This window comes from Nomascus leucogenys, chromosome 19 (genome assembly GCF_006542625.1).
Source record: "Nomascus leucogenys isolate Asia chromosome 19, Asia_NLE_v1, whole genome shotgun sequence".
Taxonomy (NCBI): Eukaryota; Metazoa; Chordata; class Mammalia; order Primates; family Hylobatidae; genus Nomascus; species Nomascus leucogenys.
This window is the reverse complement of record NC_044399.1, coordinates 77,138,183-77,155,159: the sequence shown is the minus strand read 5'-3', so window position 1 is coordinate 77,155,159 and position 16,977 is coordinate 77,138,183. Positions and strand designations below refer to the sequence as shown.

Sequence of the window (16,977 nt, the reverse complement as noted above, 5' to 3'; positions counted from 1 at the left end):
GACAGTGGCAAATCCTCATCTACCTTGGAACCTGCTGGGGCTCCCCGTTACCCCTCCTCATGTGCAGCCAGAGAGGTCATCCTTACAGCCTGGGTCAGGCCGTGTGATTCCCCTGCTCAAGAACCTTCAGTGCCTCCCCACTACTAAGGAAAAAAGCCCTAGCTGCCCTCAAGGCCGTCCACGATCTGGCACAAACCACCCTTCCACTCTACCAGCCACCCCTCTGCAAAACTGGTGCTCCAGCCACCAGGACCTTGAGGCATCGCAGCCGCCCAGCCTTGTCTCTGGCACCCTCTCACTTGGAACGCCTTTGGTTCACGCCGTCTCCCTCCTCCACCTGGGGGTGGCCCAGAACCACCTCCCCTGGGAATTCTCCAGCTCCTCCCATCTGGCTCCCATTCAGATTGAGCCCACTGCCCTCCTGTCAGCATTTCATTCTGCCTGCATCCTAGGGGGCCTTCACCTGTTACCCCGATGGCCAGACATGATGGGTGTCCAGCACTCCTTCAGGGGACTAATATAACCATCAAGAGTTTGCCACTCACTGGAACTATGTACATCAGCTGTGCACCAATAACTTTTTTTGAGACAGGGTCTTGCTCTGTTGCCCAGGCTGGAGTGCAGTGGCACAGTCAGAGCTCACTGCAACCTCCAACTCCTGGGCTCCAGTGATTCTTGCATCAGCCTCCTAAGTCGCTAGAACTAAATGCCTGGCTAATTTTTTAATTTTTTGGTAAAGACAGGGTCTCGCTCTGTTTTCCAGGCTGGTCTCGAACTCTTGGCTCAAATGATCCTCCTGCCTCAACCTTCCAAGTAGCTGGGACTATGGGAGTACGCCGCGACACCCAGCCTGCCAATAAAACTTTATCTTAAAAAGTGCCTCACGGGGTAAGGCCCAGCCTCGCTGGCCTGGAATTTAAGGCCCAACAGTGTGAACCCCTCACCTCCTTAACCTGCCTCTGTCCCTCTGCCACACACGGGCTCTGTACGGACCCTCCAGCCCCTGCTGAGACTCCTGCAGCCTTCCTTGCCTGTGTGCTTTGAACAGCAGCAATCCAGGACAATCACCCAGGACCCCGTCCAGGAGGCACCCCCACTTGGTCACAGAGCTAAGCGTCTGCTCCTATCCTCGGCAGGACCAACAGCAGCACCTTTCAGTGGTGGTTCATTCAACAAACACGCGCTGGATGCTGACGAGGGACCAGGCCCGTGCCCAGCCGCTCAGTCTCGCTGCTCCAGGGCCAGGCGGGGGTTTTCTTTGTACCCCTGCAAGGCCCTGCATGGGGCACATGTAGGAGGTTTCACTTAATCCTGTGGGTCTTTTTTAACCTTGGAAAGTAAATCCTTGGGCATCTTTAATGACCGGCAACTCCCGCTCCAGTGGACCCCACATCCCTGCTCATCTCTTCAGCTGATGCTGTCCTCATTCCCAGGCAGAAACGCTCTGCAAAGCCTCCAACCCAAATGAGACGTGAAATAACCTACTTCTCCCCCATCTCAAGTGCCAGCCCTCAGATTTTAACAGCCACAGCTCTGCCTACGTGTCCCCAGAGGCACAGCTTGCTTTTGTCTTTTCTGAAAGGCCTGAAATAGTGTAGGCAGAACTGCCGTATCAAGGCAGTCACAGAGCTGGCGGTGGTGACAGCAGGGTAACCAGGCTGGGCGTGGTGGCTGACACCTGTAACCCTAGCACTTGGGAAGCCGAGGCAGGAGGATCGTTTGAGCTCAGGAGTTCGAGACCAGCCTGGGCAACAGAGCAAGACCCTGCGTCTACAAAAAATTTAAAAATTAGCCGGGAGTGGTGGTATGCACCTGTAGTCTCAGATACTCAGGAGGCTGGGCAGAAGGATCACTTGAGCCCAGGAGACGGAGGCTGCAGTGAGCCATGATCGCACCACTGCACTCCAGCCTCGGTAACAGAGCAAGACCCTGTCTCAAAAAAAAAAAAAAAAAAAAAAAAAAAATGTGCAGGGTAACCACACAGAGAGAGAAGAGAAAATGAAATTCAAACTTAGCTGCCACCTGGGAGCTGCTTGTTGAAGGAGCCCAAGAGAACCCTCTCCATGAAGCAGAAAAGCTTCTGGGGAAAAAAGAAGGCTCACTCCTCCTCACCTGCTTGGAAAAGGCCCAGTCCTCAGGTGTGCTGAGTCCTCAGGTGTGCTGAGTTCTCAGGTGCGCTGAGGGTGGTGCTCCAGGTCCCGGCGGGCAGCATCCCACACCCCTGCCTCCGCCAGCGGCCTCTGCACGGCCCAGCCCAGACTCCAGCTCCCAGGTGGCTCTCCACGGTCCTGCCAGGTACTTCTCCAACCTTCCTCCCCCCACCTCACCACAGCCAGGGTTTGCTTACAGCCAGCAGCCAAGGCCATCCCCGGCTGACCTCGCCTGCTATCTGTGGGCCCAGCTGTCTCCTCTTGCTCACAGAAACACAAACAGACGTTTCTCTGTTGCAACTCCAGGGTTAGGCACTGCCCTGCCTGGGACCAGCTGTCCGGTTCTCTGCACACTCCCCACTCTCCTGGCAGAGGCTAAGACCCCAAATAAGTAAGAGTGCCCATAAGGGCCCAGCAGAGGGCTCAGGCAACAGTGGGGGCCACACCAGAACATGGCTTGCTACAGAGAAGACGGGCAGGGGAAAGGGTCAGACAGAACCACTGGCACTTAGCTAGGAGTTTTCAGGGCCTCTAGGAGGGGCCCCCAAGTTAACAAACATCCCTACACATGCCCAGCCTGACCCTGCACTACCAAACTGGGAGAGGAAGAAGCCGCCTCCATGGGTGCTGCCCACCTGCCAGGTGCCCGCCACTGGCTGACCAACTGGAATCATCACAAGCCCCAGAGGATGACACGACCATCACTCCTTCTAGAAAAGAAGAAACCAGCTCGAGAGGGGCAGCTACTTGCCCAAGGCCCCATAAGCCGGCACCAAGTGCCCGGTTTGGCCCAGTGGAGCTGGGCTGAGCCCAGGTGCTTTCTACCCCCTCCTCCTCCCAAGGCATCAGGTTGCAGGTGCGGTGCCTGCAGGTGCGAGGCCTGCAGGTGTGAGGCCTACAGGTGCGGTGTCTACAGGTGCGGTGCCTGCAGGTGTGGTGTCTACAGGTGCGGTGCCTGCAGGTGTGAGGCCTACAGGTGCGGTGTCTACAGGTGCGGTGCCTGCAGGTGTGGTGTCTACAGGTGCGGTGCCTGCAGGTGTGAGGCCTACAGGTGGGAGACCTACAGGTGTGGTGCCTACAGGTGTGGTGTCTACAGGTGCGGTGCCTGCAGGTGTGAGGCCTACAGGTGGGAGACCTACAGGTGCGGTGTCTACAGGTGTGGTGCCTGCAGGTGTGGTGTCTACAGGTGTGGTGCCTACAGGTGTGGTGTCTACAGGTGCGGTGCCTGCAGGTGTGAGGCCTACAGGTGGGAGACCTACAGGTGTGGTGTCTACAGGTGTGGTGCCTACAGGTGTGGTGTCTACAGGTGCGGTGCCTACAGGTGTGGTGTCTACAGGTGTGGTGCCTACAGGTGTGGTGTCTACAGGTGCGGTGCCTGCAGGTGTGAGGCCTACAGGTGGGAGACCTACAGGTGTGGTGTCTACAGGTGCGGTGCCTGCAGGTGTGAGGCCTACAGGTGTGAGGCCTACAGGTGTGGTGTCTACAGGTGGGAGACCTACAGGTGTGGTGTCTACAGGTGCGGTGCCTGCAGGTGTGAGGCCTACAGGTGGGAGACCTACAGGTGTGGTGTCTACAGGTGCGGTGCCTGCAGGTGTGAGGCCTACAGGTGTGAGGCCTACAGGTGTGGTGTCTACAGGTGGGAGACCTACAGGTGTGGTGTCTACAGGTGCGGTGCCTGCAGGTGTGAGGCCCAACAAAAGCAGAAAGCCGGGTATTCTCCAAGCACCTGCCATGCACCCAGCAGCGGGGAGCACGGAGTTCCCAGAAACTGAGTCGCGCAGTAATTTTGGCCAAACAGGAGTTCGGAGAAGAACTGGGCCGGGGCAGCCTGAAGGGGACTGCAGAGGAGACGGGCTGGCTGTTTCCCGGAGCAGGCAGGGGCTGGGATGTAAGGTGCGACGCCTGTGGGACCTCAGTCACCAGCCCCCAGTGCCACTGTTGTCCCACCCTAGGCCCTCAGAGCAGAGGCACAAAGGAGCTGGTGTCTGAGCCCTGGGGCATTTTCAAAGACAGCCCCTGCTCCCCACCAGACCCACTGCCTGAACCAGGTGTCACCCAGACCTCCTCAGTCACCCCGGCCAATCCTGCCATCAGACAGGCTCTCCAAAGGCCCTGCTCCACCCAGACACCTCAAAATCAAGCCCAGCGTCCTCGCCCGGGAGTTCATGGCCATCCACAGACTCCACCCTGCCTTGCCAAATTTGTCTCCAGACAAACACACACCTGGTGTCATCCCTCATGCCCAGGCCCAGGCCTCCCCACACTCCACACTCACTGCCCCGAGCTGAAGCAAGCACTGCCTCGTCCTCATAAGCACACCGTTTTTACCTCTTCCCAGAACTTCCCAGTGTCTGGTGAACGTGTCTGACATCTCCTACTGACCAAACACTCCCTGAGAACAGGGTGCCTCCTGCCCAGATGGTAGTGAAAACATGTGGCACTGGAATAGAACTGACAGCCCAGAAATAAACCCATACATCAGTGGTCAACTGACATTCAACAAGGGTGCCGAGACCATACAACAGGGAAAGAAGTCTTTTCAACAACATCTGCTGGAACAAGTAGAGAGCCACCTGCAGAAGGATGACGTGGACCCTGACATCACACCATTGCAAAATTTAACTCAAACAGATCAAAACCTAATACAAGGGCTAAAACTATGAAATTCTTACAAGGAATGTCAGGGTAAATTTTCATGACTTCAGATTTGGCAGTGATTTCTTAGATGACACCAAAAAATAGGTGTCATCTATATTTTGGTGTCATCTAAGATTTGGCAATGATTTCATAGATGACACCATACACAACAAAAGAAAAAAGAGACAAATTGGACTTTTTATCATAATTTTTTTGAGACACGGGCTGTGTTGTTTAGGTTCATCTCAAACTCCTGGGCTCAAGTGGTCCTCCCACCTCAGCCCCCCAGGTAGCTGAGATGACAGGCATACACCACTGTGACTGGCCGACTTTATCATAATTTGTAAATTTATCATAATTTACAACTTTGTCCATCAAAGGACACTATCGAGAAGGTGAAAAGACAGCCCATAGAATGGGAGAAGATATTTGCAAACCACGTCTCTCATAAGGGTCTAGTATCTACACTATATAAATAACTCTCACAACTCAACAACAAAATGACAATTCCGTTTAAACACGGGCAAAGGATTTGAAGACATTTCCCCAAAGAAGATACGCAAATGCCCAAAAATCACATGAAAAAAGACTCAACATCAGGCCAGGCGCGGTGGCTCACGCCTGTAATCCCAGCATTTTGGGAGGCCGGATCACTTGAGGTCAGGAGTTCGAGGCCAGCCTGGCCAACATGGTGAAAGCCTGTCTCTACTAAAATACAAAAATTAGCCGGGCGTGGTGGCGAGTGCCTGTAGTCCCAGTTACTCCGGAGGCTGAGACAGGAGAATTGCTTGAACCTGGGAGGCAGAGGTTGCGGTGAACCAAGATGGTGCCACTGTGCTCCAGCCTGGGCGACAGAGCAAGATCCTGTCTCAAAAAAAAAGAAAAAAAACAAAGAAAAAAGACTCAACATCTTTAACCATCAGGAAAATACAAATCAAAACCACCATGAGATACCACTTCACATCCACTAGGATGGCTATACTAAAAAATATGAAAAATAGCAAGTGTCCATGAGGATGTGGAGAAACTGGAACACTTGTGCCTTGTTGGTGGGAATGGAGATGGTGCAGCCACTATGGAAGACAATTTAGTTCCTCAACAAGTTAACATAGAATTATCATCTGACCCAACAATTCTGCTCCTACATATAGACCCAAAAGAATTGAAAGCAAGTGTTCAAATAAAAACCTGTACACCAATGTTCATAGTAGCACCATTCACAACAGCCAAAGTGGGAAACAACTCAAATGTCCATCAACTGCAACAAGGACAAACAAAATGTGGTGTATCTATACAAGGGATATTATTTGGCTATAAAAAGGAATGAAGTATCGATTCATGCTACAACACAGACAAACCTTGAAAATCTGCTAAAAGAAGCCAGTCACAAAAAACCACATATTATATGATCCCATTTATGTAAAATGTTCAGAATAGACAAATTTATAGAGACAGAAAGTAGATTAGTGGTTGCCTAGGGCTTGTTGGGGTCGGGGAAGTGGGACAGCAAAAGGGAATAGGGTTTCTGTATGTGGTGATGATTGGTGATGGTGATTAGAAGGTCATCCATGACCTCCCCCATTACTCTGGTGAATGAAGACCATCTATCCCAAATTAATATGTTATTAATTTATTCTCCTCATAGAGAATTTATAGTGTCTCATTGACCAACCAGCCAGACATGATGCTAATCTGGGTTCCAAAAACAAGAAACACCATGACAGATAAAGGAAATTGTTAGTGATGGAATCCAAATGTCAGGCATATAAGTTTCACTATAACATTTGTTCCACTTTGCTGCATGTTTTTAATTATTCATAATAAATTATTATAAAAGTAATATTAGAAGTAGATATTTTGGGCATTCAACCTGTAAAAACCAGGTTCACAACATTAGGAGAACACAGACAATGACCTTGTGAGGTCCCACTTGCAAAAAACCACATCCATGTCTGTTCCTGCTCCCCACAGGTGTCCACAGGCGATGCACCAGGTGACACGGCTGCCTGAGGGAAGGAGAAGATGCAGGACTTCCCTATCGTGGCACAGGACCGAGGGCTGTGGAGTCAGTCTCTACGTAAACACATTCAGCTCTCTGAGTTCAAACCAAGTCAGAAAATGGGCAGAGCCACTGTTTTTATTAGCTCCAAATGAATCTGGCAAGGGATGCTGGGACTGATCAAGCAGGCGCTCAACCCTGTCACGCACTCCAGGTAGCCCTGCCAGCAGGCTGATGAATTCTCTTCTTCTGCCAGGTGACAAAGGGCAGTGGTTACAGGTCTAGGCTCAGGGTTGTGTATCTGAGGTTTGCATTCTGGCTGTGAATTATGGGCTTGGTGACCTTGGGCAACTTCCTTCATTTCTCTAAGCCTTAGGTGCATCATCTATAAATGAGTAGCTGCCTCCTGGGGCTATTGGGAAGGATAAATTCAACCAGTGGTTCTGAATCAGAGTGATTTTGTCCCCCAAGAGACATTTGGAAATATCTGGAGACACAGTTGGGGGTGCTACTGACTATCCATCCAGTGGGTAGAGGCCAGGAATGCTGCTAAACATCCCTGAGGCATAAAACAGCCCCCATGACAGAGTTATCCAGCCTAAACGCCAAAGCACTGGAGTTGAGAAAACCTGATCGAGGTGGTGGAGGTAACACAACCAGCACAAAGCCTGTCACAGTGTGCATTCTCAGGGTAGGGCCATCATGGCCATCCTCGTCATCACCCTCATCATCATCATCATGATATTCACCATCATCACCATCAGTCATCATCATTACCATCACCATCACTGTCATCTCTGTCATCACCAGCATCATCACTATCATCACCACCATCATCATCATTAACATCATCATCACCAACACCACTATCATCACCATCATCACTATCATCACCATCACTGTCACCATCATCATATTCACCTCCAGTCATCATCACCATCAGACATTGTCATCATCACCATCATCATCACCAACACCACTATCATCACTCTCATCAATCACCATCACCATCATCACTATCACCACCATCACTGTTACATCATCATCATATTCACCTCCAGTCATCATCGCCATCAAACATTGTCATCATCACCATCATCATCACCAACACCATCATCACTCTCATCAATCACCATCACCATCATCACTATCACCACCATCACTGTTACATCATCATCATATTCACCTCCATCAAACTTCAACATTGTCATCATCACCATCGCCCACATCATCATCATATTCACCACCATCAGTCATCATCACCATCACCACCATCAGACGTTATCATCATCATTGTCACCACCATCATCATTATTACCATCATCATCACCAACACCACTATCATCGCCCTCATCATCACCATCATTGTCAATCACCATCACCATCATCACTATCATCACCATCACTGTTACATCATCATCATATTCACCTCCATCGGTCACCATCACTGTCATCTCTGTCACCACCACTATCACTGTAATAATCACCATCACCATCATCATTATTACTATCGTCACCAACACCACTATCATCACCCTCATCATCATCAACATCGTCAATCACCATCATCATCACCATCATCACCCTCACCATCATCACCATCAACACCATCAGACATCATCGTCATCATCACCATCACCCACATCATCACCATCACTGCCACCATCATCATCATATTCACCTCCATCAGACATTGTCACCATCAATCATCACTACCCTCATCATCATCCTCTTCTGTATTGTGGGAAATGCCCAGAGGGGCTCATATCTGGGCAGGAGGCCTGATGAATAGAAAGTGTATATACTGGGAAGAGGAATCAACATAAGGGGAAAGGCCACATGGCCTTGCTGAGAGAGGCAAGAGGCCTGTCGGTGAGGCCATATCAAAAACCATCCTAGCCTGTAATCCCAGCATTTTGGGAGGCCAAGGTGGGAGGATCGATTGAGCCCAGGAGTTTGAATCCAGCCTGCGCAACACGGTGAAACCTTGTCTCTGAAACACACACACACACACACAGAAAAAATTAGCTGGGCTCAGTGACACACACCTGTAATCCCAGCTACTTGGGAGCCTGGGGAGGTTAAGGCTGCAGTGAGCCATGATCATGCCACTGCACTCCAGGCTGGGCAACAGAGTGAGACCCTGTCTCAAAGGCAAACAAACAAATGAGCAGAACACCCCAAATCCCATCTGCAAAGGTGGCAGTAGCTGGCAAGCCTACAGCCACTGCTGTGAGGACTCCGTCTGCCTGGTCACTTTCCCACCTCTCTAACTTCTCATTGCCATTGGCAGAACCTCCTCAAACAAAACCACCAGGGGTTCATCCTCAGAGAGGCTGGAAGGGGGAATCATTGGGGTTTCTACACCTGTAGAGCCAGGCTTGGAGAAACAGAAACAGCCACCCAGGACTGGCTAGAGAACTGAGTCCTGGGGCAAGTGAGAGGAGGCCAGGAGCAGTGCCCTGAGGCTGAGAAGTGGGTGCCTGCTGGGGCATGCGTGCTCCCCATCTGCACACACACTCTGCTGGGGCACGCGTGCTCCCCATCTGCACACACCCTGCTGGGGCATGCGTGCTCCCCATCTGCACACACCCTGCTGGGGCACGTGTGCTCCCCATCTGCACACACCCTGCTGGGGCACGCGTGCTCCCCATCTGCACACACCCTGCTGGGGCATGCGTGCTCCCCATCTGCACACACCCTGCTGGGGCATGTGTGCTCCCCATCTGCACACACCCTGCTGGGGCATGTGTGCTCCCCATCTGCACACACCCTGCTGGGGCATGCGTGCTCCCCATCTGCACACACCCTGCTGGGGCACGCGTGCTCCCCATCTGCACACACCCTGCTGGGGCACGCGTGCTCCCCATCCGCATGCACATCCCGACTTTGCACTGTAAGGACAAATGGGATGCTGGTAGGCTCTGAGTCTCAAAGACCAGGACATAAGGGAAACACAAAATGTCACACGGGGGAGGTGAATGATCAATGATCAATTAGGAGAACAACCACTGAGGGCTTTACCATTTGCCAGGTTTAGTGCCAAGTGCTTTAGGGAATCATCTCCTTTATCTTTCAAAGTAACCCTATGAGGCAGGTTTTAACAACCCCATTGTACAGGTGAGCAAACTGAGGCTCAGAGAGGTGAATGACAGCTGGTAAGTGACAAGATGTCCTTCATCAGGTGAATAAACAAAACATGGTACCATATATTCATACGATGGAACATAATTCAGCGGTGAAAAAATGGGCTAGTAAGGCTGGGCAGGATGGCTCATGCCTGTAATCCCCGCATTTTAGGAGGCCAAGGTGGAAGGATTACTTGAGGCTAGGGGTCCAAGACCAGCCTGAGCAACATAGCGAAATCCCAACTCTACAAAAAATTAATTAATTAATTAATTTAATTAATTAAAAGAAAAATGAGGCTACTCTGGGCACCCTGCCTATGGGATAATCCTTCTCTGCAAGGAGCAATTTAAAAAAAAAAAAAAAGAGCTGGCCAGCCACAGCAGACATGAGGAATCTTTAATGCGTACCGCTAAGGGAAGGGAACCGGTCTCAAAGGGCTACTTACTGCAGGGTTCCAACGATATCTATGACATTCTGAAAAAGGCCAAACTATGGAGACAGTAAAAAGACCAGGGATTTGGGGGTGGAACAGGAAGAACGAGGACACAGATTTCAGGGGATTCTGAAGGCAGTGAAGCTATTATTCTCTCCACGTGTCCTTACACATTGGTTGAAGCCCATAGAACCTACACCTCCAAGATCGAACCCTAAGTGTACACTACACATTTCAGTTAATAATAACGTATCAGTATTACCACATTTATTGTAACAAATGTACCACACCAAAGCAAGATGTTAATCATGGGAAATTGAAAGAGGTAACAGGTTAGATGGGAACTCTGTACTTTTTGTTCATTTTTTTCTGTAAACCTAACACTGTTCAAGAAAAAAAAGTAAAGTGCTACCAAATGCGATGAAAAAATTTTAATTTTCTTCTTCATAGAGAAAAAGAAAATACCACACCAATCGTCATCAATGAGGAAGAATCTTGCCACGCCGCTAATATTACATTTGAGTGTCATACCCTCCCGAATACTTTTGTGTGGATTAATCACAGGTGCTCATCATCCCTGTCTGCTAAAGGAGGAAGGTACGTACTGTCCATGCCTGTGTTCCATCCCCACCACGCGGCCCTCCCTTGGGAGTGCAGAACACTGGAGGTCAGCAAATACGGGGCCCCAGTTCTTTTTCTTCATCACATGCATCACAGTTGGAATCTGTGTTTGTTTCTTTGTTTACGTGTTAATATCTGGCAGGTGCAAGGGAGAAGGGTCACCTCCACTGTGGCTCTGACATATGCAAAGAACACTGGGAGCGAAGAGAAGGCGCAGTGAAGATCCTGCTCTATGGCAGTCCTGGAGGGCTTCAAAGAGAAGAATGTGGTGCAGGGCTCAGAGGGAAAAGGAGGGACTTGGCAGGCAGAAGGCGGCATTCCAGGGAGAGAACTGTCCTCTCAGAAGTGCCACAAAAGAAGAGGAAACTCAGAGAACTAGGGTATTTGGGCAGGAGGGAAACTCGCCTGGGCAGGTCAGTGACTGCCCCGAGGTCACAGCTTGCTGGCACGAACTTGGGCAGAGCTGGGAACTCCAAAGCTGTAGAAACAGCCAAGTGCACCTTGAGCTTTCACTGAAGTCAGGCTGAGAAGAGAGGAAAGGGAACAGACCCTCCCCATTTCACCCACATCTCCCAACATCCAGGGGCCAGGAGCATGCCCAGAAATCACCGGCTCAAACTCGAAACGGCTCTAAGGTTAAATGCTCGTTCTATCCCACCATGTATTGATTATTTCGAAAATTAATATGACTGGGCACAGTGGACCAGGCCTGTAATCCCAACACTTTGGGAGGCCAAGGTGGGAGGATCGCTTGAGGCCAGGAGTCCGAGACCAACCTGGGCAACGTAGCAAGATCCCATCTGTATAAAAAAAACTTTTTAATAAAAATAAGTGTTAAAAATTAACTAATTAATTCAATTTAATTAAAATAATGCTTCTCCTCCACCTTAAGATATAACCTTCCAAAAATGTTCTCCAGTAAAATCGAGTCCAGGATTGTGCAACTCTAGTTTTATGTAGTAATAGCAGCAGTCGCTGACATTTCTGTAACACCTTATCTATATCATCACACAATCTCCACCGCGATGCCATCGAGTGCCATCAGCACCCTGATATTACAGATGTGCCCAGCACACCGCAGGGACAGCCCATACCCACACAGAGGAGCACAGACGTCAATTAGCTTCCTCCAAGTTAAACAGTGTGTCCACACGCAGTCTCCCTTGCAGAGGCGTAGGTTCGCAATTGGACTCTACAGCTAACCAGCGGTTTAATTTGGGGCTTGTTACATTTCCCTACACTCCATTTCTTCCTCTGTACAACAGAGGTAATAAATAATGCATTCCTCAACGGGTTTTGTCCATAGCGAATCGTGGTAACAGAGTAAAAGTTCCAGGCTGGGTGCGGTGGCTCACGCCTGTAATCCTAGCACTTTGGGAGGCTGAGGCGGGCGGATCACAACATTGAGACCAGCCTGGCCAACATAGTGAAACCTCATCTCTACTAAAAATACAAAAATTATCTGGGCGTGGTGGCACGCACCTGTAATCCCAGCACTTTGGGAGGCCGAGGCAGGCGGATCATGAGGTCAAGAGATCGAGACCATCCTGGCCAACTTGGTGAAACCCCATCTCCACTAAAAATACAAAAATTAGCCGGGCGTGGTGGTGCACACCTGTAATCCCAGCTACTCAGGAGGCTGAGGCAGGAGAATCACTTGAACCCAGGAGGCGGAGGTTGCAGCGAGCTGAGATCGCGTCACTGCACTCCAGCCTGGTGACAGAGCAAGACCCCATCTCAAAAAAAAAAAAGTTCCAAACACAGTATCTGGTACATAGCAGGCCCTCATAGAACAAAACAAAACAAACCTGTTTTTTAAACCAAGCTGGTCCCTGAATGCTGGTGAACTTCACACTAAAAGGATGAAATGGGAGTTTAAAGAAACTGTGACCCCCCTGACTGCAGACCCTGATGATGGATGAAATCTTGTCCTGTCTGAACTCTGGGCCAAACCACAGGGCAGGAAACAGCAGGCTTCCTCCTCCTGTCTGAACTCTGGCCCAGAGAGGAGCTTCCTTCAGCTGACCGCACCCACTTCCCCAAGAACATTCCAGAACATTCCATGCTAGGCCAGGAGACTCCAGGAAGAGGTCACTGAGTAGCTCTTACCATCTTCTCCCAGCCCAGCCAGGAGCAGATGCTCCCCCCCTTCTAGGACTCCATTCACAACTTCTGACCTGCACCCCTGCCCATCAACAGGACGGACCTGCACCCCTGCCCATCAACAGGACGGACCTGCACCCCTGCCCATCAACAGGACGGACCTGCACCCCTGCCCATCACCCACAGCCTCCCCACACACCGCCAAGGCTCAGCTTGTCCACCTCCAACCTGCCTCTCTCCAACGTCTCCAGGCTGCCCCCCAAGCCGGTGAGAGATGGCCTGGGTGGCTGGGTTGCTTGTCCTTGGCTATGGCCCTGGTTTGGCTTCTTAAACCCTCTTTACCTGGGCACTTAACGGGTCATCTGCCTCCAGTCCTGGTGTCCACTACACATAAACGAGAGTCTTCAAGGACTGTCCAGAAACACTCCCCTCCTCAAGCATCCTCAATGGCTCCCACTGCCTCCTGAAAAGTTCAGAGGCCACACCCTGAGACTGATGGTCCTCCACAACACAGTCCCACACCTACCCTCTGTCCCCTACAGGCCTCACCTGCTGCAACCAAAATAGACTACACCAAGAATCGTACCCCCATGTCTGGACCTATAAGTACAGACTCACCTCCCATCTCCACCTAGCTGGGTTGCACTCCTCCCGCACCCCGCCTGTCTCTTCCATGAGCCTCTCTCTTCCTCATCTCTGAATTCCTCCAGCAATTTCCAAAGCACAGGCATCCACACGCCACCTGCCATTCCCACATGGCTCCCATACGATTCTTTACTTAATATTTCCCTTTAAATCAACCCACTCTTTTACTTGAACAAATTTATTTTCAAAGGAAACTTTATATGTCCACCATAAATAGAAAAACCATCCCATATGCCATAAATAGAAGGCAACTGAAGAAAACAAGTTATGCTCTAATACACATGAAAATAAATCATCAGGAAAACATTTTTAAATGCTGGTCTATGTGCCTGACGAGGTAAACCTATATATAGGCTGTAAACGGAACAGCACCTCGAGGGACAAGGGTCCCGAGACGGGTCCCTGCATGTGCATACAGGCCATGCTTCCATCCTGACAACGGCCACTGCTCCTGACCACGTCAGCTGGCCACGCGGCCTTCTACAATCTTCAAAAATCCCCTCCTGCTCTGAGACACGTGGCCTTGGCACTTGCGTTTTTGCTTTGTGGCCCCTGGGTTTTTTGGCCCCATCTCACAGTTATCTGGGGACTTGTCACCAAATGTGAGTATCCCAGGGTAGGGAGCACAGAGCCTGCTGCAGCCCCTGAGCCAGTCTTGCACGCAGCATAACACGCAATACAAACAGCTCTCCAACAGCACGCTCCGGTCGGCTCAGATGCGTGGCCCCCATTCTCTGCCTGACCCCAGGCCCATCTGCCGCTAGCACACAACCCCTCTGCCCCGCACCCCCAAATCCATCTCTGTCCACTGTGGTGTTTCAAAGGACCATGCAGAAAGAGCAACGGAGGCACCAGCGGGGCACGAGGCTGTTCTCCAGCCCTGGCTGCCTCTTCTTTAGAAGCAGCAGGACCTGGGGCAGCCTGGAAAAGCAAGTTTCCAGTCAACGATTAACCAGACACTCTCCCAGCAAAGACACAAACCTCTTCCCCGGAAGTTAGCAAAGTTCTGTGAAAACCCCTGAATGAACTGGGCCCCTGACTCCAGGAAAACAGAGGCATCTTCCAATGTCCTTGGAGCCATGAGACCCCGAAACACCTACCGGGAACAGAGGGGCTTCACCCAGACAGGCCCCGCGTGGGAGGAGGAGGAGGCCGCTCTGCCTCCCACCACCGTTGTCAGGGGTGACCCGAGGTGTTCAGATGAGGAGCTGAATCACTGGGACTTAAGTCAATAAGCGGCAGCCACCAGGCAGGCCCAGCTGGAGCCAAACCAAGGCCTGGATTCTCCTCGTGGATGTCTGGCAAGGCCCCACCACGTCCCCCAGTCACGTGGTCTCTAAAACCGAACAGACTTGGGACGCTTCCTCTTAGAGGGCGGCCCTCTTTGGGAAGGTTGGTCTGGCCACTTTTACACATTTCAAGCATTTTTTGGGTTAGAAAGGGCACGTTTTCTGTATCCAAAACAGTCCTTGCAGGCAGCGGTGGTGGTGCATGGGGCGTGCATCAGCATCTCATCGCTTCCTGCAGCCCCAGCGGCCTGGAGTGGGGCCCCTTTTGGGTGTGGCTGTTCAGGAGGATGTGTAAACGGAACACCTTCCCGGAGGGACCTCCAGGAGGGCAAGGGTAATGACATGAATGAAATGAACTCTTCACAGCGAGGGAGCACTTACACCCTGACACCCTCCTGCAGGGAGAAGGAAGATGACAAGGATCTCTCTGTTGACCTTTTCATAGTGCAGACAAGCTACTGATAGAAAAAAGAAAATGTTTTGATGCTTAAAAAAAAAATAAACACCATCAGCAACCTTTCCCCATGGGGAGCAGCAGCAGGTGCTACCGTGAGAGAGACAGACAGATGGATATAATCGCCAAGAGGCTCTCAAACTGGGTTCCAAGGAGCCAGGGGTGTGGAGCACCTCTTCAGAACCGTGCACGCAGAAGCAGGGGGCTGGGAACAAGGGGGTTATTACAGCCCAACCCAGAGCAACTCAGCTTTTTCCTCTTCATCTATCAGGCTTCCAGGTAAGATTTCATTTGAAGAAAAGGTCCTGCAGTAAAGATGTTGAGAAGTGCTGATATGCACTGCTGGTTATATGAAAGGGTGGAAGGAGGCCGGGAGTGGTGGCTCATGCCTGTAACTCCAGCTACTCAGGAGGCCAAGGTGGGTGGATCACCTGAGATCAGGAGTTTGAGACCCGCCTGGCCAACACGGTGAAACCCTGTCTCTACTAAAAATACAAAAATTAGCCAGGCGTGGTGGCAAAAGTCTGTAGCCCCAGCCATTCAGGAGGCTGAGGTGGGAGGGTGGCTTGAGTGTAGGAGTTTGAGGCTGCTGTGAGCCACGATCTAGCCATCGTACTCCAGCCTAGGTGACAGAGTGAGACCTCGCCTTAAAATTTAAAAAATGAAATACAATTCATAGGTAGGCCAGGCACAGCGGCTCACGCCTCTAACCCTAGCACTTTGGGAGGCTGAGGCTTAGCCAGACGTGGTGGCGGGCACCTGTCATCCCAACTACTCGGGAGGTTGAGGCAGGAGAATTGCTTGAACCCGGGAGGCAGAAGTTGCGGAGAGCCGAGATCGTGCCACTGCACTCCAGCCTGGGCGACAGAGGGAGACTCTGTCTCAAAAAAAAAAAAAAAAGAGAAGAAAGGGTGGAACGTGCTGGAAGCCATCTCTGAGTGTGCGGGACCACACGCCACACACCCAGGCCTGCAGGAATCACCTGGTCTTCGTCCTGCTCGTGCGCTCCGCGTTCAGAAGAAATGCAGAAGAGAAGCCTCCTTTGCCGGGGTCCAGCCAGGCCACTCTGCTCTTCCCCTGGCAGGACCACAGGCCACGAAGACCAAGCTCAGAAACACCAGTGACACCAAATCAAGCAGAGCCTTGAGCCAAGCAAAGCTTCTGGAAAAGAGACTTGAACCCAGCTGGGACAGGGGTTCCATGCAGACATCAGAGCCAGAGGTGTGGATCCAGAGAGCAGAGGCCAAAGAAACGTGATAAACTGTGTCCGTGACTGGAGTCGACCCTGGTCAGTCCCTGGGGCTGGCATGGCAGCGAGAGGCTGGTTTCCACGTGTACCCAGAGGTTGCTTCATGGAAAGGCTAGCTCTGCGCGAAGGTCCGGGGGGACCAGTCACGAAGGTGTGAAGAGACCTGAGTGTTTGTCCTCTGTACAGCTGAGAACGGCAGAACGCCGCCACACTGCTGTGCAGACGACACCTTCTACCCCTTTACACCCCTCACACTCAGCTCCAGGGT

At 51.2% G+C, this 16,977-nt stretch overlaps 1 protein-coding gene across 1 annotated transcript in view; it reads right to left on the bottom strand.

The window, feature by feature from the left end:
* The window catches only part of RPH3AL (rabphilin 3A like (without C2 domains)), a 131,902-nt gene extending 116,952 nt beyond the window's left edge, over window positions 1-14,950 (bottom strand). Inside the window, exon 1 of the mRNA XM_030799804.1 lies at window positions 14,818-14,950. The gene's annotated coding sequence lies outside the window, so the exon portion shown is untranslated. The remainder of the gene's footprint in view (window positions 1-14,817) is intronic.
* Window positions 14,951-16,977: the final 2,027 nt, after the last annotated feature.